Source organism: Colobus angolensis, unplaced genomic scaffold, assembly GCF_000951035.1.
Source record: "Colobus angolensis palliatus isolate OR3802 unplaced genomic scaffold, Cang.pa_1.0 Scaffold105, whole genome shotgun sequence".
NCBI classification, from domain to species: domain Eukaryota; kingdom Metazoa; phylum Chordata; class Mammalia; order Primates; family Cercopithecidae; genus Colobus; species Colobus angolensis.
The window spans coordinates 4518687-4542454 of record NW_012111475.1 but is presented as its reverse complement, the minus strand read 5'-3'; the positions used below and the strand labels follow the sequence as shown (position 1 = coordinate 4542454).

The following is a 23768-nucleotide window of genomic DNA, read 5'->3' as shown; positions in this document are numbered from 1 at the left end:
GTTATTGCCTGCTTATTATGCAGTAAGAAACCAACACCCATTTGTTCTAACCAAAATAATAAAACAATGTCCGTCAATAAACTGAGAGTACCATATGTAGTTCACAGTGCTGTAACGTTATAATTGCCCCTTAAGGGGGAAAAAACCAAGTTGACCCAGACATCAAATTCTTTACTTAAAGTTCACTTATACAACTGTTTATAAACTTTACTTTAACCAGGGCTAACTACATTTTTTTAGAATTAAAGTTTATTCTCCACTGTTTAATCAGGAAATAGTCAAAGAGCAAAGTTCCACAAGGTGGAGATGCCAAAGAGTCCTTGAACACTGTATGAATCTCCCCTGGGAAGTCCTCTCTGCCCGGTGTATTTCCTGACTGAAAAGCCTTTATGGGGAAAAAAGACCTTCTGCTCTTTAATTGCAAAATATAAATGATCTTTCTCTTGAGGAAAGAGATGGCATTTACAAGCATATGGTTTAGCAATTTCTTTCTGCTCTTGGTACCCATGTGGTATGTAATTTGAAGGAGTATTCCTTAAACTCTAAATTAATATCGCTTGGGGAGATAAATGATGTCCTGTCTGCATCTTAAACACTCTCCAAAAAAAAAAAAAAATCACATTCTACTTCTCACAGGAAGGATACTCACTTCTCTTGATATATACTCTACCCTTGTCATCCAAAAGTCTAAGGAAACAGGTGAAGACTGACCATGCTGCTAGAGGTAACCTTGACTCTGATATTTTGCAGACCCAATTCTAAACCTTGCAGAAGAGAATTATCCTTCAGTTCGTAAAGTGCTATGTAAGAACATGACTGGAGTTCACATGACAGGATTCCTGACATACCTTTTCCTCTGGGAAAGACTTGAGTGTCCAGTTAAGCTCCAAAGTCTTGTCATTTCTGTAATTTTATGTTTGCAAATAAATGTTTATAAATATGCTCAGGTTTGACCACTAAAGAATGGTATCATAAAACATATTTGACAAGATTATTTTATTGAGCATGCATGTAATTCCAGTTTCCAGTTACCACATTGATTCTCCACTTCTTTGCCAATGGCCAAACTAGTTTCTGAATATGTATATAATTCATTCAATTAAAGATTTATTGAGCTCTCTCTACAATACAGGCTCAGTGCTAGGCGACAGAAACACAAGGATTAATGGAAGTCTCTACTTTTGAAGAACTCATTGTCTACTAAGGAAAGTAGGACTAGATAACAAGTAAATTCTAAAACTCATAGGCCAGGCCATGATTTTATGAGATTTAGAAAGTCAAATACTTCCATAAGTACCATACCAAAACAACCACAAAGATGCTAAATAGAATACTAAATGAACAGAACTCAGAAAATTATCAGTTATATTCTTATATGAGAGTAAGGGTTAATATCCAAATAACTGGCTATGTGCTCTCCAAAGTGGGCTGCTCATATTCCAGGGAGACTGCAATACAAACCACAGGAATTTGGAAAGAAAACATTAACATTTATACTGGTGTGTTTGTACGTATGTATTTTAGACATGAGGTCATGCTATGTTGCCCAGGCTAGACTCAGGCTCAAGTGCTTTTCCCGCCTTAGCCTCTCAAGTAGCTGGGACTACAGGTGCACACAACCATGCCTGGATTGGTATTAATTTTTAACCTAGAAAAATGAGAATAAAAATCAGCTTTGCTAATTCATTTTTTTTTTTTTTTTCTTAAAGGGAGTCTTGCTCTGTCACCCAGGCTGGAGTGCAGTGGCGTGATCTCAGCTCAATGCAACCTCCACTTCCTGCGTTCAAGTGATTCTCCTGCCTCAGCCTCCCAAGTAACTGGGATTACAGGCGCACACCACTATGCCTGGTTAATTTTTGAATTTTTAGTAGAGACAGGATTTCACCATGTTGGCCAGGCTGGTCTCAAACTCCTGACCTCAGGTGATCTGCCCACCTCAGCCTCCCAAAGTGCTTGGGATTACAGGCATGAGCCACCATACCCGGCCAGCTTTACTAATTCTTAGTAAGTGGACAGCACTGCCTCCTTCTCATGATCTACATGTCAAAAACAGTAATTTGTGTCATAAAATAAATAGGTAACTTGAGAGAAGAGTGGGAATTCCACAAAGAGGCAGGGCTGAAGGTAGTGTCCTTACTTGTGCATGGGAAGTATTAAGTTAACATGTGCTTGCTTAAGTGAAATTTCCAAATGTTATCTAGTTTTAATTAAAAATTCTCTCTTACAAAATGAGAAGTGAATTATAAAAAGGTTCCCATAATCTGGACAATATAGTGAGACCCCTTCTCTATAAAACTTTTTGTTTTTAAATTAGCGTGGCATGGTGGTGTGCACCTGTGGTCCCAGCTACTAGGGAGGCTGAAGCAGGAGGATTGCTTGAGCCCAAGAGGTTGAGGCAGCAGTGAGCCATGTTCATGCCACTGCACTCCAGCCTGGGTGACAAAGCAAGACCCTGTGTGATGGTTAATATTGAGTGTCAACTTGACTGGATTGAAAGAAGCAAAGTATTGTTCCTGGGTTTGTCTGTGAGGGTGTTGCCAAAGGAGATTAACATTTGAGTCAGTGGACTAAGAGAGGCAGACCCACCCTCAATCTGGGTAGGCACCATCTAATCAGCTGCCAGCATAAAAGCAGGAAGGGAAACAGCCAACTTTCTGAGTCTTCTGGCCTCCAGCTTTCTCCTATGCTGGATGCTTCCCGCCTTCGAACATTAGACCCCAAGTTCTTCAGCTTTTGGACTCTTGAACCTACACCAGTAGTTTGTCAGGGGCTCTGGGGCCTTTGGCCACAGACTGAAGGCTGCACTGTCGGGTTGCCTACTTCTGAAGTTTTGAGACTCGGACTGGCTTCCTTGTTCCTCAGCTTGCAGAGGGCCTATTGTGGGCCTTTACCTTGTGATCGTGTGAGTCAATATTCCTTAATAAACTCCCCTTCATATATACATCTATGCTATTAATCCTGTCCCTCTAGAGAACCCTAATACACCCTGTCTTAAAAAATAAAAAAAGTTCCCACAATGAAACCACTGATTGAAGATAATATAACATTGTCAACACAGCAAATAATAAGAAAATGGCCAATATGACAACTTTACTACTTACTAGCAGTAAAGATTTTATAAGAAAGTGACTCTTGATTATTTCAAATGATTAATAAATCATTTGAAACACACAATATAATTAACAATGAACCTCCACACAAAAAGCATTAAAATATTTGTTGACTAAATATATATTCCTTGGATGTTTTAATCTGAAAACAAGCTTAAAACCAAATTAGAATCTGGTAACAAATTAACCATTTTACAGTAGGGACACTGAAAGTACTTCTCATCTAACAATAATGGCTACTATTTATTGAAGACTTACTTACAAGCCAGACACAGTCCTAGCATTTTACATATATCATCTTATTAAATATTCAAAGAATTGAATTAGGTAGATACTTTTAAAATTTCCATTTTACAAACAGGAAATTGAGACACAGGCAAGATTAGGTAACTTGTCAAAGCACATACCCAATAAGTAGCAGATTCAGAAAGGGTTTGTCAAGGTCCTGAACTTATAAGACGTTGCTAAGTGAATGTAAGATACCAGAAATGATTCTGACTCTGACTTCTAGACCTGCCAGCCAAATCCTCAGAGGAGCAGTTCTCAAACTTTAACATACTATCTTCACACCAGGTAAAACATGCCAAAGGTGATAAGAATGAAATGCTATTTTTCAGTTCTCTTTGGGAAGATTATACATACATGTGCTTTGCTAATACAAAGAGAATAATTCACATTGGAACTGCAATGTACAATCTAGTTACTTAAAAGTTACAAAACAAGAATACTATTGATACAAATATGCATCAATATATACTACAGGGTTAAGTGAACAACCTATAAGAAATTTAAATAAAGACTAAACAGTAATTTATAACAAAAAATTAAGAATGGAAACCAATGAAAATCTCAACTCAACATATACTGATGATATATGTCTTTCTAAAATGTAAAGTAATTCTACCTTATGCATGTTCATATGTTCATATGTGGAGCTTTGCAAACTTGCTATGCATTGCATAGTATCCAAACCTCTTAGTAGAAAACTTAAATTAGAAGCCTTTGTAAACTGTAGTATTATGCTAATGTGAGTTTCTGTATGCCACATTTTGCATACTCTTAATGCTTCACTTGACTGGTTATCAGTAAGTTGCCAAAGGATATACATAAATGAAAGACTGAGATTTCCTGCTATTTGCCAATATGTTTTGGACCAGTAGCCTTGGGCCATCTTTTGAGAAGTGTTCTTCTAGATTATGAAATGCTCCAGGCTCACTTTGTATAATAACTAACTCTGGTGGCTGGGAGAAGCTACTCCTTTATTATTTATTATTTAATCACAAAATATCAAGACTCCCAAGGCAAAAAAAAGGCCTAATTTATAACTTGCCAAATTATTTTTATTTTCTATTCAATTCAAGCACTCTCCAGTCTCTCTGGATTCAATCTCTTATTAAAACAACCTTTCCCAAGTAACTATGAAAAAACAAACAAAATCATTCAAATCAGGCATCTTCCAATAAAATAAGTATCAAATGACCCCACCGAGCTTCATTCTGATTTTAAATTCCCCCAAATCCTGAAGCTTTCTTCTTCTTCTTCCTTCCCTTCAGAAAGGATCAGGTACAAAAACTTACCAGATTTCATAATCTAACTTCTAAATGTTTACCTATAACCTACCTCATTCAGCCACCGAACTTTCCCTTCAGTCTCTTACTTCTCATTTGCTCTAGTATGTGACTTCCTATAAGGCAGTCTCCCATAAAATAAGATAAGATGACTTTTAGGAATGACAAGTCATAGACTGTAACTCTAAGAAGTTGGTATCACTTATGGATCTCAGAGATTACATAACTATCCTTTTCCATACTCTCAGCCTTGTTGGTCCCAAGCCATTGAAAACTGCATGATCTGTATTCAGGGAGCAGAAAAATATATGCACCTAGAGCCAAAAAGCAATGAAAAGTCATGATGAGTACAGAGGTTATTAGTTGTAATAATATTTGAAAATACAAGACAAGCCATTTCTGTTTAATTTCTTCAGTGGCAACTTATGGGTCTGTAATATTCTTGCTCAGATTTAAATTATATGATATTTTCCTAATTAATAAAGGTTATTATAGCATGAACTCCCATTAAAGCAGTGGAATCATCAATTGCAGCACTTTAATTTCTTTGTAGCAAAGCTACTGTGAACATTTGCATTATTGTCTGTGTAAAGGAAATTGGCTTTTCATTTGTACAATGTTATAAAAATGTTCTACTATGCATACTTTGACTACTGTTTGTTAAACCTGGTATCTTGGCTATTTTCTGTGGAATTGTAAAATAAAAAAGATCAACTCTGAGAAATCTGTACAAAATAAAATCTTGATTTATAAGTTTATTTGTGCCATTCTAGAACATAATCTAAAGGAAATGTTCCACAAATTATACTAGTGTTTTGCTCTTTTTCCCCCATATAACCTCTTCCCCATTTGTTTTATGAACATTAACTTTATTCTAACTCCAACATAACACTCTGCACTGTGATTTTAAAAAAAGAAGCAGCAGAAGAAAAAGAAACTCAGAAACAGGTATCCCCTTGCAGTCTAAGAGTTACTGTCTAAAAACTACAGCCATTGATACTGGCTGAGCTAAGGGGCCACTGAATTGACCAAGAATTCTTCCAAATCCAAATCTATAGTGTGTATGTAAGAATAAAGGAAGGAACAGGCACAACTCAAGCCAACAACTTCATTTTACGAACAAAAAAAGCTTAGGCAAAAAGAGTTTACAGCCTGGGAAACAAAGTGAAACCTCATCTCTTTAAAACAAAAAATTAGCCAGGCATGGTAGCGCACACCTGTGGTCCCACCTACACTGGAGGCTGAGGCAGGAGATTCATATGAGCCTTGGAAGTCAAGGCTGCAGTGAGCCATAATCACGCCACTGCACTCCAGTCTGGGTGACAGGGCAAGACCTTACCTCAAAAAAAAAGAGTTTAAGTCCAAGAAGTCCATGTCTCTCCTAGTATTAGGAAAATAGACTTTTCCTATAAAACTGCCAGCCTTTAATATTTCAAACTTAATTTTACCACCATATTTCCACAAACTTCCACGAATAAGCAAATATGTGGCCTGCCTTTCACCTTCTTCTATACACTTCACCTACAGTGTGGGAGAAGAAAACCCAGTTTAAAAAAAGAGAGAATATTTTTTTTTCCTTCTGAGAACAAAAACTCTAAAGGGTAGTGGATGGTTCTTCTGTATTCTGTGCACTAATACCCTCAAGACACTAATGAATAATTGATGAGCTTATGAGTAGACTGCTATCCTCAGTTTTGAACAACATTCATGGAGCAAATTTAATTCACATCTAATATTGAATTCTCTTTCTTTTATCATGATTGAAATATGCATCAAAGCTGATCTCTGTTCCTTAGAATTTCATCAGTTGATTCCTTACCTCAAGTCATGATACTGGTATGTGACCAACTCAGCTAAAGTATCAACTTAGGATGTCACTGACACAAATTCTCATAGCCCATCAAAAGAAGATATTGGAACTATGCCTTTGTAACAGAAGCTTACAATGCAGGTACCTTAGAAATAAATACACTGACACAAGAAGAAGAGAAACTATTTACATTTTATAAGCAGAATACTTTCTGAAGGTCATTTCTAAAAGAAAAAAAATGAATTGTTGTTAATAAATTTTTTAAATGTTGCTAGACTTCATTAGTTGAAATGGCATCACATTATTTGACAAATATAAAGCAGACAAATTATAGCAGACAAATTGTAGCAGAAATGTTGTAAAAGACAAATGCCAGCAGAAATGTTGTAACAGACAAATGCCAGCTTCTCAGAGTGTATATAAACGAAGAAGCTTATGTTTTACTTGGCAAACAGGAATCAGCCGCTGATAACGAAACAAGATTCATAAAATACTCTCTTTGCTGTAGCCATGGTAAATCTAAAGTAACCCATACGCCCTGTGGATAAAATGAGATTTAAGTAATTAAAGAAGGTAGCTTTTTAAGGATATTAAATGAAAGATGTTCCATGCAGACAACATAGCAAGGGGAGGAGACACTCAGTGGCACTAATGGAAAATGTGAGACTGAAAAGGAAGTTTGTTTTGAGTAACAACAGAGAAGAGACAGAAACAAACACTGTGGTAGAACCCTGCAATATAAAATGCGCTTAAACTACAATGTCTTCATAGAAACAAAGATCAGAAATGGAGAAGTGCTCATAGTTCTGTGAGGGTAAGATCTGGGCAGATCATTTTAAGTCCCTTGAAAGAGGGAAAGGGAAGTTAGGCCACATTCTGTAGTCCTTCAAGCTCTAAAACTAACAAAATCATGTATGTAGAAAATAATGTTCTAGTATACTGTTGTAAGTATAAACTGGTTCAGCTTTTTGGAGGTCAGTTTGGCAGTCTATCAAAATTTTAAATATACATTTCCTATGGCCCAGAAATTGTGCTTCTAGAAATATATAAGGTTATTAATTACAGCATTGCTTGTAACTGCAAAAAGCTGGGGAGACTAAACGTCCATCAATACAATGAATGGAAAATATATTACAGTGCATCTATACAATATAGCTATCAATAAGAATGGAATAGATCTATATGTTCTGACTTGAGTGCCAAAGCATGGTAAGTGACATGAGCAAACAGACCTCGTACAATAGGATCCATTTATTTAAATATATGAAATACATGTGAGGATATATGTGCGTCTAAATACATATATGTATATGTACATGCGTGGCATCTAGAAGGTACCTAAATATTTATTAAATAAACATACACAGAAAAAACAACTCCAAGCACACACATCATACTGCTTACAGTAGTAACCTCCAGAGAGGGAAGTGGGAATGTAGGAAGATGGGGAATGATTGGGAAGTTTTATGATTAAACTTCATGTATTTCTCAAGTGTTTCCTTCTTTTAGAACAAGAATTGATTTCTCTTTTACATAAAAGACATTTTCAAAAATTTAAACAGTGGAAATTATTAAAAGAGATTTATCAAAAGGATGCAGTCTTTAAAATGTATTTTCTTAAAAATATAGATGACCTCCTACTTGTGCCAAGAAACAGTGCAATGAGACATGAGCAAACACTGATGTGGACAGAATTTTAGTTAACAAGAGACTTTTTAGAATTAGCTAAATATGTGTCCAAATGCAAATCCTGGAGGGCAGTGACTAGGTCTTTCTTCCTGGTGTCCCACAAGGATGTAATAAACAAGTATGACATTAAACACAAATGTGAGACTCCATGTGAGTCTCAGGAATTGATTATAAAATATACGTCCTCATCTTAAAAATATCTCTCAACTATTTATAATCAAATATTTTCATTAGGAAGTTCTCCATTCCCTTTGTATTCAGTGGGTATTTGGTTTCCTCATTTCTACTTTACTAACCAAGGTTATACTCCCTTATCACACTTTGTATGTTTCTCATTTTTTTCCAAATATATTTAAACTTACAAAACCACTTAATTATCATACTGTACCTTTCTTGGTGTTTGCTCTCGAAGTCTCTAGTGATTTAGGTTTGTTTTTTTTTTTTCAACTGTCAAGTCTATAAATACTTTGAATGGAATATAAACAAACCTTAACAATGGTATTATCCTGAGAAGCAACACCATAAAATCTCTACATATCACTATTCAATTTTTCCATTCACAAAAATATAAAACTCATGGTCAGGCATTTCTAGACAGTGCATAGGTGTGCATTTTCAGAACACAGGAAGGCCAGGACTCTGTTCTTCCTACACTTCTACGTTACTCAGTTTGTTAGTTTAGTTATACTGGGTAGGACCTATGAAAAGCAAGTGTTTAAGAATGGAAGCTCATGAAATAAAAGATTTACATAGCTGCATTTCATGAATGTCTGCTCTTCAACTAATATTCAAGCCAACAATTAGTAAAGGCCTATTCTGAGCCAAGCCCAGCCTAGCCACAGTGGAATAAAGAGCAGGTAATACCCAGATACCAACTAACGAAGTTTATTATCCTTCTCTTGTGCTGTAACTTAGAGATCATAGGCAAAAGATAACTGTGATTCCTTCTCCAAACACTCCCTTGGCAATCAAAAATGAATGACATTCCAAGAACAAATTATATATAAGCCTTTGAATTCGTAAGTCTTTTCCTTAGAAACAATGTTGCACTATCTGATGGCCAGCCTACAAATGCCTATTTATTCCCAAGATGACTTAAGGAATGGAGTACTATGGAAATTAACCATGATGAGTAACAATGTGGGGAAATGCAGTCTCAATTTAGAAAGAAAAAAAATAACTTACTAGCTTCCTGGCAATAAAAGGGCAAACTCTTTTCCATTCCCCACACTCTCAAGTCTGACATGAAGGGGCCTGGGGGCACTCATTTTATCAGACCCAAGAATTACTACTCTTACCTTCTTCCCTTTCAATTGCCTTATCTGCTGATTTTCAGCAAGGTTTGCTTTCTTGGGCTCATGAGGCAGTAGAATGCAGGGCTACTTTCCATGAACTCTCCTGTCCCTTTGGAGCTGCAATGGCCACAATGATGGCCACTTGCCACATGTGGCTACTGAGCACTTGAAATATAGCAGGTCCAAATTGACACGAGCTGTAGGTGTAAAATATAAATTGTGTTTCAAAGACTTAAAAAAAAAAAAACATGTTTTTATTGAGCAGTTGTTGAAATGGTAATATTTTAGATATATTAGTCTTCATAAAATACATTAAATGAATTTCAACTGGTCTTTTCTACTTTTTTCATCAGAGTAGCTATTAGAAATTTTAAAATTACATACAAGGCTTGCATTTGTATCTCACATTATAGTGCTGTTTGACAGTGCTGCTTTAGAGATTGTCTTAGGAAAGGCAATAAAGGGTATCCAAAGTCATACTGTCAGAATTAAAATCTCAGGCCGGGCATGGTGACTCACACTTGTAATCCCAGAACTTTGGGAGGTCAAGGCAGGTGGATCACCTAAGGTCAGGAGTTTGAGACCAGTTTGGCCAATATGGTGAAAGCCCGTCTCTACTAAAAATAAAAAAATTAGCTGGGCATGGTGGTGGACCCCTGTAATCCCAGCTACTCGGGAGGCTGAGGCATAAGAATTGCAGGAGGTGGAGGCCACAGTGAGCCAAGATCATGCCACACTCCAACCTGGGCAACAGAGTGAGACTCTTATTAAAAAAATAAATATATATATTTGGCCCATATAGACACATGCATTACTCAATGACAGCATATATATATATGGCCCATATGGACACATGCATTACTCAATGACAGCAATCTGTGTATTTCCTGCATATTTTGTTTTAGTATAAAAATGTCAGAGGGAGCCTGGGAATACATGGTTAAGGGGTACTGACGTTCCTGTAGCAATGTAAGGAACCTCGATCTGGACTCTGGGAGATGTGGGCCCTGCCTTTCCTATCAGCAAATCAGCTGCCCTCTCTGGCTTTTGGTAATCTCATCTGTAAATGAGAAGACAGGGCTAAAAGCTGTCTGAAGTCCCTTCCAGCTATGAATATTCTTTTCTCTCCTTCCAAACAGCTATGTCAAGTCTCACCACAACTCTTACCACCATAAAAACATCCAACTTAAGCAGACTTTGCTGGTGAGGAGCCCTCCTGCTTATTCACCTTGTTCCCCATTAGTGAGAGCCAGGGATATGGAGCTGCTGGCTCTTCTGAGTTGTCAAGTCTCTCTTCTCATACCTCCAGGCCTTTTACTATTGGAACTTCTTGTATTCTCCTTGTCTGGCTAATTCTGCCTCTTTCAGGGCTCAGAACAGGCTTCAAGCTCTTCAGCAGAAGCCTTCACTGATGCTGCCAATCGAAGTCACCTCTTCAGTCAGATTCTGTTCCCCTATCACTGCCCCCATCATACCTTGCTGTGATTTTGTTACTGACCTGTCTTGTTGGTTAGTAAGCTCCCAGAGGACAATAACCAGAACATAGAGACTGTAGGCACTCAACAAATGCTGAATAACATCTTACTCATCTTTACATCCCCAGCACCTTACAGTGACTGGCATATTTAAGACCTCAAAACTAACAAAAGAGGTCATACAGATATTAACAGATCTCTTTTCCAAATTCCAGACCCCTATGTTACCACTGCCTACTTTACATTTGCACCTACTTTTCTCAAAGGTACCTTAAAACTCAATTCACACTCTCTATGCCCCTCCCTGATGAAAGCCTGTCCTTACGCAATGTTCCCTAGCTCAGTGAATCCGCTGTGGAAGCCAGAAAGACACCGCCTTGGATCTCACCTTCCAATCTAATCCATCAGCAAGTCTTTTGTTTTTACCTCCTAAGATAGCTTTCAAGTCAATTTATTTCTTTGCAACTTCCATGCTACCATTCTAGTTCACTCCACCTTCACCTCTCACTGGGACCCTCACACAGCTCCTAAGTGATCTCCCGCTTTCCACTCAGACCTTCCTCCAAACTGTCCTCCATGCAGGAGCCAGAAAGAACTTCTCAAATTATAAAACTGAGTATAAACCATTTCCCTCATCCTCTCCTTCCAGTACTCCTGTCGCTATTTAAAACCCTTCAGTGGTATCCCAAGGTTCTCACCATAAAAGAACCACAGAAAAAAAACATTTAACTGGGCCTTCAAGGCCTGTGGAATCTGGGCCCTGCCTAACTAATCACTCCCCCTGATGTTCCCTAGCACTGACATGCTCCCTTATGCCACAGGACTTTGGCGTAAGTTGATCCCTTGTTGGCACCACGCTTCCTCTTTTCACCTTCCATCATCCAAGTGCAACTCAGGTGCCATTTCCTCAGGAAGCCTTCCTTGATCCCAGTCTAGCCAGCGCTCTTGTCATCTCTACTTAGAAGGACATTCTTTTCCTTCACAAATTGTATCTCTTTGTATTTATACATTTCTACCCTTACATGCCATTTCTCCACATAAATCTTTTGAAAATATAAATCAGATCAGTCACTCCATTGCTTAAAACCCTTCAATGCCTTCCTATCTCATGCTGAATAAAAATCATACTCCACCAAGATATACAGCTCTGCAACCCAACCACCTCCCCGAACTCATCTCCAACTCCTCTCCTGGCACATTCTGCTCCAGCCACACTGGCCTTACTGTTCCTTAAACACAGTCAAAGCAGTCAAAGCTTATTACTGTCTTAGGATCCTTATCATTACCTTCCCTCTACCAGAATGTTTTGTTCCCAAAGCTTCACACTAGTGGCCAGTCACCATTCAGGTCTTGGTTCCCTAACCACCCTACATACCCTACTACTCCCTTCATTCCCTTACCGTTTCTAACCTTCTATTACATTTGATTTTCTTCACTGCTCTTAGCCCTAGAAGATAACCTCCAGGAGAGCAAGGGTTTTGCCTTATTCACCTCAGTGCCTAGAAAAGTACCTGGTATAGAGAGTAGGTACTCAATACCTGTGTGAATGCTTACAGTAATTATTGCGGTCCTTTTTCAAATAACTGAACTTCACTGACAGTGAAGAGTTACAGATATGAGGATAGGATAATATTGGCTGTGGCAGGCAGAAATGTAAGATGGCTCCCAAGATCCCTGCTCCCTGGTACATACACCTATATAATCCTCTCCCCTTGAGAGTGGACAGGACCTGGAAATATGATAGGATAGTTACTCCAGTAACTTTATATAAGAGTCCTGTAGCTGACTGGAGGGAGATTCTCCAACTAGCCTTGAAGAAGCAAGCTGCCATGTTGTGAGAGACCCATCGGCTAGGACTTGGGGGCGGCCTCTAGGAGCTGAAAGCAACCTCCAGCTGACAGCCAGCAAGAAAAGGAGGATTTCAGTGGTATAATCACAAGAACCAAATTCTGCTACCAACCACTGAGCTAAATAGAGGACCCTGAGCCTCAGATGAGATTACAGCCCTCCCGACACTTTGATTTCAGCTTAGTAAGACCCTGAGCAGAGAAGCCAGTTGTGCCATGCTTGGACTTTTACTTATACAATGGCCATCAATGCTATCAGACCCAACACCTACTTTTTATAACAAATATTTTATTACACAGTCCTACTATTCTGAAATAAGATTCAGAGATGTATAACCTACTAAACACTTTTTTAAAAATGCACTAGCAAGCCAGGCACATGTCTAATAGTCCCAGCTACTCGGAAAGTTGAGGTGGGAGTGAGAGGTGAAGCCAGCTGGACTTCCTGGGTTGAATGGGGACTTGGGGAACTTTCCTGTCTTACAAGAAGATTGTAAACCACACCAATCAGCCCTCCGTAAAACGCACCAATCAGCACTCTGTAAAATGCACCTATCAGCAGGATTCTAAAAATAGCCAATGCATGGAGGATTGAAAAAAGGGCACTCTGATAGGACAGAAACGAAACAAGGGAGGGGACAATAGGGAATAAAAGCTGGCCACCTCAGCCATCAGCAGCAACCCGCCTGGATCCCCTTCCACGCTGTGGAAGCTTTGTCCTTTCGCTCTTCACAATAAACCTTGCTACCACTCATTCTTTGGGTCTGTGCCATCTTTAAGAGCTGTAACACCCGCTGCGAAGGTCCGCAGCTTCATTCTTGAAGTCAGCAAGACCATGAAACCACCAGCAGGAACTAACTCCGAACATATCTTCGGGGCTCGTCCAGGATACCGCTATGTGGTGAGTACCATCAGACCCATTCGCTTGCTATTCTGTCCTATTTTTCCTTAGAATTCACGGGCTAAACACCGGGCACCTGTCAGTCAGTTAAAAGTGACTGGTGCAGCCACCGGACTAAAGACACGGGTGTCAGGCTTTCTGGGAAAGGGCTAACAACCCTCGACTCTTTGGAGTTGGGAGCACTGCTTTGCTTCTGAACCAGCTTCTGCTTTTCCTGCACTTCTGGGCTGAACCGAGGGTTGATAGAGAGGAAAGCCATTCAGCTCCAGGGTCCCAACAAAAAGTTGGTTGACCCTGCAGTCATGAGCAGAACTCTCAAAGTTACATCACCCAAGCGAGACTCACCCATTTATCCTATCTATCCTGACCCTTGCTTCCTGGGTCCTAATGCCTGTCAGACAAACTTCCTCCTGCCTCTCTTCTCCAAGGCTAGTACTGCTTCTAAAAACCACTCCCTGTCCCTGATGCTCTTCTAGTTTCTCCTATAAGGATGATTTCTAATATAAATTTCGGGACTCTGTTCCCTTCTTTAGGCACCCGGGCTCATCAATCAGAAAGACATAATTTTTGCCCAAAGCCCCATCATAGGGGAGACTATCTGGAATTTTAGGATGCCTCCTCAGACTAGCAGGCCTAACAAAGGCCATTTCCAAAGCCAGGATATGGGGAGCCTCAGAAATTATAGACTCCAAAACTGGGGGGATATTCGTCCTATTCATATGATGAGAAGTGAGGACAAAAGGCGTCACTCTTCCAATGCTGGAGATCCCTTCCCTCCCTCAGTGTATGACCCTCCACTCCATTTTGAGGCATATCATCTTTATAGGACAAGGGTAAGTTCCCAATACCAACAGGAGAAAATGCTTAGGTCTCTAACTAACAGGTTTTTGAGAATGCGTTGGTAAGGGCCACTAAATCTGACCTTTCTCGGTCCTCTTTGGGTGCAGGTTTTCGAGAATGTGTTGGTAAGGGCCACTAAATCCGACCTTCCTTGGTCTTCTTTGTGGTCTAGGAGGAAAACAAGTGTTTCTGCTGCTGCCTTGGAGAGTTCAACTATTCCAAACAGCAGGGTCCAGGGACCATTGCAGGTTCTTGGACGGGGAAAAAACAGACCAAAACCGTGAGCGGTTTTTCCTTTCAGATGGGAAACACTCAGGTATCAACAAGTTCACCTTGAAATGCATCCTAAGACACTGGGGCCAATTTGACCCGCAAACCCTGAAAAAGAAGCTGCTTATTTTTTTCTGCACTCTGGCCTGGGCCCAATATTCTCTCTCTGATGGGGAAAAACAGCCACCTGAGGGAAGCATAAATTACAATACTATCCTGCAGCTTGACCTTTTCTGTAAGAGAGAAGGCAAATGGAGTGAAATACCTTATGTCCAAGCTTTCTTTTCATTGAAGGATAATCCACAACTATACAAAGCTTGCAATTTACATTCCACAGGAGGACCTCTCAGCTTACCTCCATATCCAAGCCTCCCTACAGCTCCCCTTCCTATTAATGATGAGCCTCCTCTAATCTCCCCCACCCAGAAAGAAACAAGCAAAGAAATCTCCAAGGGACCACAAAACGCCCCAAGCTACTGGTTATGTCCCCTTCAAGCTGTAGGGGTGGGGGAATTTGGCCCAATCTGGGTACATGTCCCCTTTTCTCTCTCTGATTTAAAGTAGATCACGGTAGACCTGGGGAAGTTTTCAGATGATCCTGATAAATATATAGATGTCCCACAGAGTCTAGGGCAAACCTTAAGCCTCACTTGGAGAGATGTCATGCTACTGTTAGATTAAACCTTGGCCTTTAATGAAAAGAATGCGGCTTTAGCTGCAGCCCAAGAGTTTTGGAGATACCTGGTATCTTAGTCAAGTAAATGACAGAATGACAGCCAAAGAAAAGGACAAATTCCCTACAAGTCAGCAAGTCGTCCCCAGTATGGATCCCATTGGGACCTAGACTCAGATCATGGGGGCTAGAGTTGCAAACATCTGTTGACCTGTGTTCTAGAAGGACTAAGGAGAATTAGGAAAAAGCCCATGAATTATTCAATGATGTCCACCACAACTCAGGGAAAGGAAGAAAATTCTACCGCCTTCCTTGAGTGGCTATGGGAGGCCTTAAGAAAATATATTCCCGTCACCCAACTCCTCAAGGATCAATTGACCCTAAAAGATAAGTTTATTAGCCAGTCAGCTGCAGATATCAGGAGAAATTAACCATTGAGGGCCAGGAAATTGACTTCCTCCTGAACACTGGCACGGCTTTCTCTGTATTAATCTCCTGCCCCAGATGGTTGTCCCCAAGGTCCATTACCATCCGAGGAATCCTTGTAACCAGGTATTTCTCCCACCTCCTCAGTTGTAATTGGGAGACTTTGCTCTTTTCACATGCCTTTCTTGTTATGCCTGAAAGTCCCACACCCTTATTAGGGAGGGACATAATAGCCAAAGCTGGAGCTAGTATCTATATGAATATGGGGAACAAGTTACCCATTTGTTGCCCCCTACTTGAGGAGGGAATCAACCCTGAAATCAGGGCACTGGAAGGACAATTCGGAAGCGCAAAAAATGCCCACCCAGTCCATATCAGGCTAAAAGACCCCACCACTTTTCCTTATCGAAGGCAACATCCCTTAAGGCCTGACGCTCATAAAGGATTACAGGATATTGTCAGATATTTAAAAGTTCAAGCATTAGTAAGAAAATGGAGCAGTCCCTGCAACACCCTAATTCTAGGAGTACAAAAACCGAACAGTCAGTGGTGACTAGTGCAAGATCTTAGATTCATCAATGAGGCAGTAATTTCTGTATATCCAGTCGTACCCAACCCCTATACCCTGCTCTCTCAAATACTAGAGGAAGCAGAATGGTTCACTGTTTTGGACTTCAAGGATGCCTTCTTCTGCAATTCACTGCACTCTATCTCCCGGTTTCTCTTTGCTTTTGAGGATCCCACAGATCACACGTCCCAACTTAAGTGGACAGTCTTGCCTCAAGGGTTTAGGGATAGCCCTCATCTGTTTGGTCAGATACTGACCCAAGATCTAGGCCACTTCTCAAGGCCAGCACTCTGGTCCTTCAGTATGTGGATGATTTACTTTTAGCTACAGTTTGGAAGCCTCATGCCAGCAGGCTACTCTAGATCTCTTGAACTTTCTAGCTAATCAAAGGTACAAAGCATCTAAATCAAAGGCCCAGCTCTGCCTACAACAAGTCATATATCTAGGCCTAATCTTAGCCAGAGGAACCAGGACCCTCAGCAAAGAACGAATACAGTCTATACTGGCTTGTATAGACATTAAGACATTAACAGACATTTGATGTCCTCGCCCTAAGACATTGAAACAGTTGCGGGGGTTCCTTGGGATCACCGACTTTTGCCAACTATGGATCCCTGGATAGATGGCCAGGCCACTCTATACTCTAATCAAGGAGACCCAGAGGGCAAATACTCATCTAGTAGAATGGGAACCAGAGGCAGAAACAGTCTTCAAAACCTTAAAGCAGGCCCTAGTACAAGCTCCAGCCTTAAGCCTTCCCACAGAACAAAACTGCTCTATATACACCACAGAGAGAGCAGGAATAGCTTTTGGAATCCTTACTTAGATTCGTGGGACAACCCCACAACCAGGGGCAAGTAAGGAAGGAAGGAAGGAAGGTAATTGATGTAGTAGCAAAAGGCTGGCCTCACTGTTTCCGAGTAGTTGCGGCAGTGGCCATCTTAGTATCAGAGGCTACCAAAATAGTACAAGGAAAGGATCTCACTGTCTTGACTACTCATGATGTAACTGACATACTAGGTGCCAAAGGAAAGTTATGGCTATCAGACAACCGCCTGCTTAGATACCAGGGGCTACTGCTTGAGGGACCAGTGCTTCAAATACACACATGTGCGGCCCTCAACCCTGCTACTTTTCTCCCGGAGGATGGGGAACCAATCGAGCATGACTGCCAAAAAATTGTAGCCCAGACTTATGCCACCTGAGAGGATCTTTTGGAAGTCCCCTTAGCTAATCCTGACCTTAACCTACATACCGATGGAAGTTCATTTGTGGAGAATGGGATATGAAGGGCAGGTTATACCATAGTTAGTGATGTAACAGTACCTGAAAGTAAGCCCCTTCCCCTAGGGACCAGCGCCCAGTTAGCAGAATTAGTGGTGCTTACCCAAGCCTTAGAACTGGGAAAGGAAAAAAGAATAAATGTGTATACAGATAGCACGTAGGCTTACCTAATCCCACATGCCTATGCTGAAATATGGAAAGAAAAGGAGTTCCTAACCTCTGGGGGAACCCCCATTAAATACCACAAGGGAATCATGGAGTTACTGCATGCAGTGCAAAAACCCAAGGAGGTAGCAGTCTTACCCTGCCGAAGCCATCAAAAAGGTTAAGGAGAAAAGGCAGAAGGAAACCGTCGGGCAGACGCTGAGGCCAAAATTGCTGCCAGGCGGAACTTCCCATTAGAAATACCTATGGAAGGACCCTTGGTATGGAACAAACCTGTTCAAGAGATTAAGCCCCAGTACTCCCTGACCAAAACAGAATGGGGACTTTCACAGGGGCACAGTTTTCTCCCCTTTGGGTGGTTAATGACAGAAGAGGGAAAGGTACTCATACCCGAAGCCAGCCAGTGGAAATTACTTAAGTCCCTCCAACCAAACTTTTCATATGGGTATTGAGAACACTCATCAAATGGTCAAATCCCTGTTTACAAGGTCAAATCTCCTCCAGACCATCCGACAAGTAGTCAAAGCCTATGAAGTATGCCAAAGGGATAATAATCCCTTGGTCCATCGTAAGGCCCCTCTGGGGCAACAAAGAATAGGGCACTATCCCGGAGAGGACTGGCAGTTAGACTTCTCCTATATGCCTAAGTCAAGGGAATTTCAATACTATGTTAGTCTGTGTTGAGATCTTTACAAATTGGATAGAAGCCTTCCCCCTGCAAGACAGAGAAGGCTCAGGAAGCGGTTAAAGTACTAATTCGTGAAATAATTCCTAGATTTGGGTTTCCCCAAAGCTTAAAGTGACAATCGTCCGGCTTTTAAAGCCACAGTAACTCAGGGAATTTTCAGGGTACTAGGGATACAATATCACCTTCACTGCACCTGGAGGCCATAATTCTCAGGCCCCATCTCTGATAGAACCAAAAATACCCTAACAGGATGCACAATCCAGCTTTTACACTGTTACATTTCCAACCTCACCTATTACACAAGCAATCAAAAGCCTATACACGGCCCTGTAACCACGAATACCGAATACTGTCTCAACTTTCCAAGCCCCTTTATGCATCCAACACAACCTGTTATCAGGCCTGCCCCTGGGGCACCTACTATCCCATCAGTGTAATTACACCCTACAACTTCAAGCCCCAACTGATCATAGTAACTGCCAAGTCATCCAAACAGCTCCATTCAGACGGCTTGTCTCCCTGCTTAACAAACAGTCCAGATTTTGTAATGGCAAACATACTCCCTGCATGACCATTCCTCCCTGGACCCCCTGCAGCAGCGCCCCCACCACTAATGAATGCCTTCTCTTCCCCTCTTTCAATTACTCTCTTGAATGGTTCCTAGTAGATACAAAACAGTATTTTCTCCAACAGGAAAATAGAACACAGGGAGCCACTCAGTTTGCTCCCAACACCCCTTTCCAGCCACTCACTGGAGCTACCTTGGCAAGTACTCTAGGAGTATGGGAAAATGAAAACAACAAACTCACACACATTTTTAACATACACAACCAGTTCTGACTACCCAGCCAAGGCATACTCTTCTTATGCAGAACTTCAACCTATATCTGCCCCCCCACCAACTGGACAGGCACCTGCACCTTAGTCTTCCTAAGTCCCAACATTGACATTGCCCCAGGAAATCACACTATATCAGTGCCCCTCAAAGCTCAAGTCCATCAGCACAGGGCCATACAACTCATACCCCTACTTAAAGGGTTAGGAATGGCCGTTGCTACAGGAACGGGAATAGCTAGTTTATCTGATCTGCTTCATTAGCCTATTACCACACACTCTCAAAGGACTTTACAGACAGTTTGCAAGAAATTACAAAATCTATCCTTACTCTACAATCCCAAATAGACTCTTTGACAGGAGTGACTCTCCAAAACCACTGAGGCCTAGACCTCCTCACTGCTGAGAAAGGAGAACTCTGCACCTTCTTAGGGGAAGAGTGTTTTTACACTAACCAGTCAGGGTTCGTACGAGACACTGCCTAGCATTTACAGGAAAAGGCTTCTGAAATCAGAAAACGCCTCTCAAACTCCTATACCAACCTCTGGAGTTGGGTGACATGGCTTCTCCCCTTTCTAGGTCCCAAGACAGTCATCTTGCTATTACTTGCCTTCAAGCCCTGTATTTTTAAACTCCTTGTCAAATTTGTTTCCTCCAGGATCAAAGCCATCAAGCTACAGAAGGTCTTATAAATGGAACCCCAAATGAGCTCAAGTCACAACTTCTACTGAGGACCCCTGGAGCGACCCACTGGCCCTCTAACTAGCCTAGAGAGATCCCCTTGGGAGGATACTACAAATGCAGGGCCCCTTCTTTGCCCCTATCCAGCAGGAAGTAGCTAGAGTGGTCATCACCCAGTTCCCAGCAGCAGTTGGTGTATCCTGTTTAGAGGGGGGATTGAGAGGTGAGGCCAGCCGGACTTCCTGGGTTGAGCAGGGACTTGGGGAACTTTCCCATCTTTCAAGAGGATTGTAAAACGCACCAATCAGTGCTCTGTAAAACACACCAATCTGTGCTCTGTAAAACACGCAAATCAGCAGAATTCTAAAGGTAGCCAATTGTGGGGAGGATTGAAAAAAGGGCACTGATAGGACAGAAATGGAACATGGGAGGGGACAATAAGCAAATCAAAGCTGGCCACTCCAGCCAGCAGCACCAACCTGCTCAGGTCCCCTTCCACACTATGGAAGCTTTGTCCTTTCACTCTTCACAATAAATCTTGCTACCGCTCACTCTTTGGGTCCATGCCATCTTTAAGAGCTGTAACACTCACCGCGAAGGTCCATGGCTTCATTCTTGAAGTCAGCGAGACCACAAACCCACTGGCAGGAACCAACTCTGGACACAGGAGGATTGCTTGAGCCCAAGAGTTTGAGACCCACCTGGGCAACACAGTGAGACTCCTATCTTTAAAAAAATTGAAAATTGCTTCTCAGCCTCTTGACTAAAATCAATTATAGTAAAAAAATAAAAATACACTATGCAATAGAATGGTATACAAACTCCTAACCCCCATCCAAAAAACAAAACAAACAACAACAATAACAAAACACTGTAAGGCAGAAACAAAATATAATGAAATAATGTTTATTTCATAGAATTACATTAGAAGACAAAGATACTCCCATAAATTTTCATAATGCCTTATGAGGGGAGATTCCACGTCTAATAAGAACTGGTTTCAAGAATTAAGTGTACCTAGAATACATGGACTCCAACTGAGGAGAATATTTAATCTTAAAATGTCTAGTATTTGCTAATTTTGTTTCTTTTTATATCATGTTGTAAGGCAGTTTTCATAGTTACATTAGTATTATCTTTTTATTCTAACCTTTTTCCAAAATGGACTTGGGTTTGAAAGCTTCATAATTTCCCTTCTGTCCTTCTCTTCCTCAATTATTAAGTACTCACTGGGTACATGACATTATTTCTTGAAATTAATTCTCACAATTAAGTAGACCTTTAAAGCTTCTAATTCATTTCCCAACTCACATTTTTCAGATGTGAAGAGAAAATCATCATCATCTACTAGCTCATTATATATGCTATAAAATATTTCACCCCATCTGTGAAGTTGGCCATAGTAAATATGTTTTGTTGCCTTAGTCAAGATTTATGATAATATAATAATGTAATTTTAAAGGCCACATGCCAAAGTACTTCCTCAATTAATAAAAATACTTAGCACTTAACCTATAACACACTTTAAAATCATCACACAATCTTGCAGGTAGCTATTGGCCCATGTGCCCAGGGCTAGTAACAACTGATAGAGAGCCTGTCACCAAGCCTATTTACTTGATTTATTTTACAGTAGCCTTCTAAGGCCACATACATAATGGGTACTCACTTTGTGATGGGAAAATAAATCATTTGTTCTGGACAACCTGACAGTGTTACTATTAAGTTATTAATTCGCTAAGGGGGAGTAATTCCCTGAATAGCCTTTTTTCCTGCCCAAATAAGAACACTATTAGTAAATATTCACAGATTCCAAGAACCTACAGCTGAGAAGAATTTAAGCATCATAACTAGGACTTTTTACAGATGAGAAAACTGAGGGACTTGTTCAAAGTCACAACATTCAAAGGCAGAACCTGGGATAGGGTAAGCAGAGATATAGCATCTCAACTTCCTCATTTAGAAAATGGTCGCTGCCCCCACAGGGTAACTATGAGGATAAAATAAAACACATGAAGGACACAGTACAGTGCTTCACATGTAACAGTCATTTCATACTGTCATTTTCCTTCTCAGAGTTTCCTCCACAATCCCCTCAATCATGGGTCGGTCTTTTTTTTGTTTTGGCCAAAATGTAATTTAGGATGATGCACTTTGGTGATGATTTTCTGACACGTATACTGCATTGACAACAAATTATACTCCATTCAGGAACAGGAGTCACCTGAAGGCTACAGAGGAAGCACCTGACCCCAACTCTCATAAGTCTATACTCCCCAAAAGTTTCAAGGACTTTCAATTTGTTGGACTGAGCCCAGGCCAACTTCCCCAGGGTTGATAGTATGCAGTTAAGAGCCAACTGTTCAACCTTGTGCTCCACACATACTTAAAAAAATTTTTTTTAATTTTTGTGGGTACATGGTAGGTATATACATTTATGGGGTACGTGAGATGTTTTGATACCAGCATGCAATGCATAATAATCACATCACGGAAAACGGGGTATCCATCCCCTCAAGCATTTATCCTTTGTGTTACAAACAATACAATTATACTCTTTTTAATTATTTTTTAAATGTACGATTAAATTATTATTGGCTATAGTCACCTTGTTGTGTTTTCAAACACTAGGTCTTATCCATTCTTTTTATTTTTTGTTTGTTTGTTTGTCTGTACCCATTAACCGTCTCCTACTATACTACAAGTTTTTTGTGGGCAGGAACCACAAATGATTGTCATTTGGACCCAGAGCACCTAATATTACCTAGCAAGAGGTCAACACATGTTTGCATGGATGAAAAAGAAGCTGCCTGGGCATCTCCTTCCCAGCTCCACCTGAATTAGGTCAATTCTTATCATAAAGGAGCCACACCATACTTGAATTCAACTCACATGAATTTAACTATTTATATGGAAGAAGTCAGAAATAGTGGGGGCTACTCACCACTCCACTTAGTGACTACATGGTCCTTGCTGTAATCAAGCCTAAAACAAAAGGTGTGAGTGATTTCAGAAGTTTCTCAATCACTGTTAAACAAGTGAGGAATTAATTGAAGGCCGTAAAGAAGCACTGACCACAAACAGCTAGAGCTAGGGAGGTAGTAGAACACAGTCATCCCACCTTGGGAGAATTAACCTTCCTTAAAAAACTCATTTGGTGATTTTTTCACATCAGAAGAATTTAATTACCACTGAAATAAATGGTACACAATCACTTTAGTATACATATTTTAATGTTTAGGTAATTAAACTTTTAATCTAGGGGTGACAGACCAGTAAAGAGAGCAAAGAAATCAATGAAAACGATGCAAATGCATACAAGATTATTACCTCCTTAAAGCAGCAAATGAAGTATCTGAGAGAATTTCACCAATCCACCAATTACACCATGGCAAAGATGGCTTCACAGGGGGCTTATGATGCAGGTCAGAAAATAAAGGTGGTACTCATGAAATGAGGTACTGATAAGCCAGATTAGGGGTGTCATATAAAACTAGTAAAACTAAATTATCATAATCCAAATTAGCTCATTTTTAGACAAGCTTGTATTAAGAAATCCACGACATGGTACTCTGTAAGCATAAAGGTAATGATATGGAATAGCCTCCAAGATATAATGAGAGAAAAGCAAGATGCAGTACAAT

General features: G+C 40.4%; 1 protein-coding gene across 1 annotated transcript in view; it reads right to left on the bottom strand.

The window, feature by feature from the left end:
- BTBD9 (BTB (POZ) domain containing 9) overlaps positions 1-9669 on the bottom strand; it is a 445323-nt gene extending 435654 nt beyond the window's left edge. Inside the window, exon 1 of the mRNA XM_011944428.1 lies at positions 9476-9669. The gene's annotated coding sequence lies outside the window, so the exon portion shown is untranslated. The remainder of the gene's footprint in view (positions 1-9475) is intronic.
- Positions 9670-23768: the final 14099 nt, after the last annotated feature.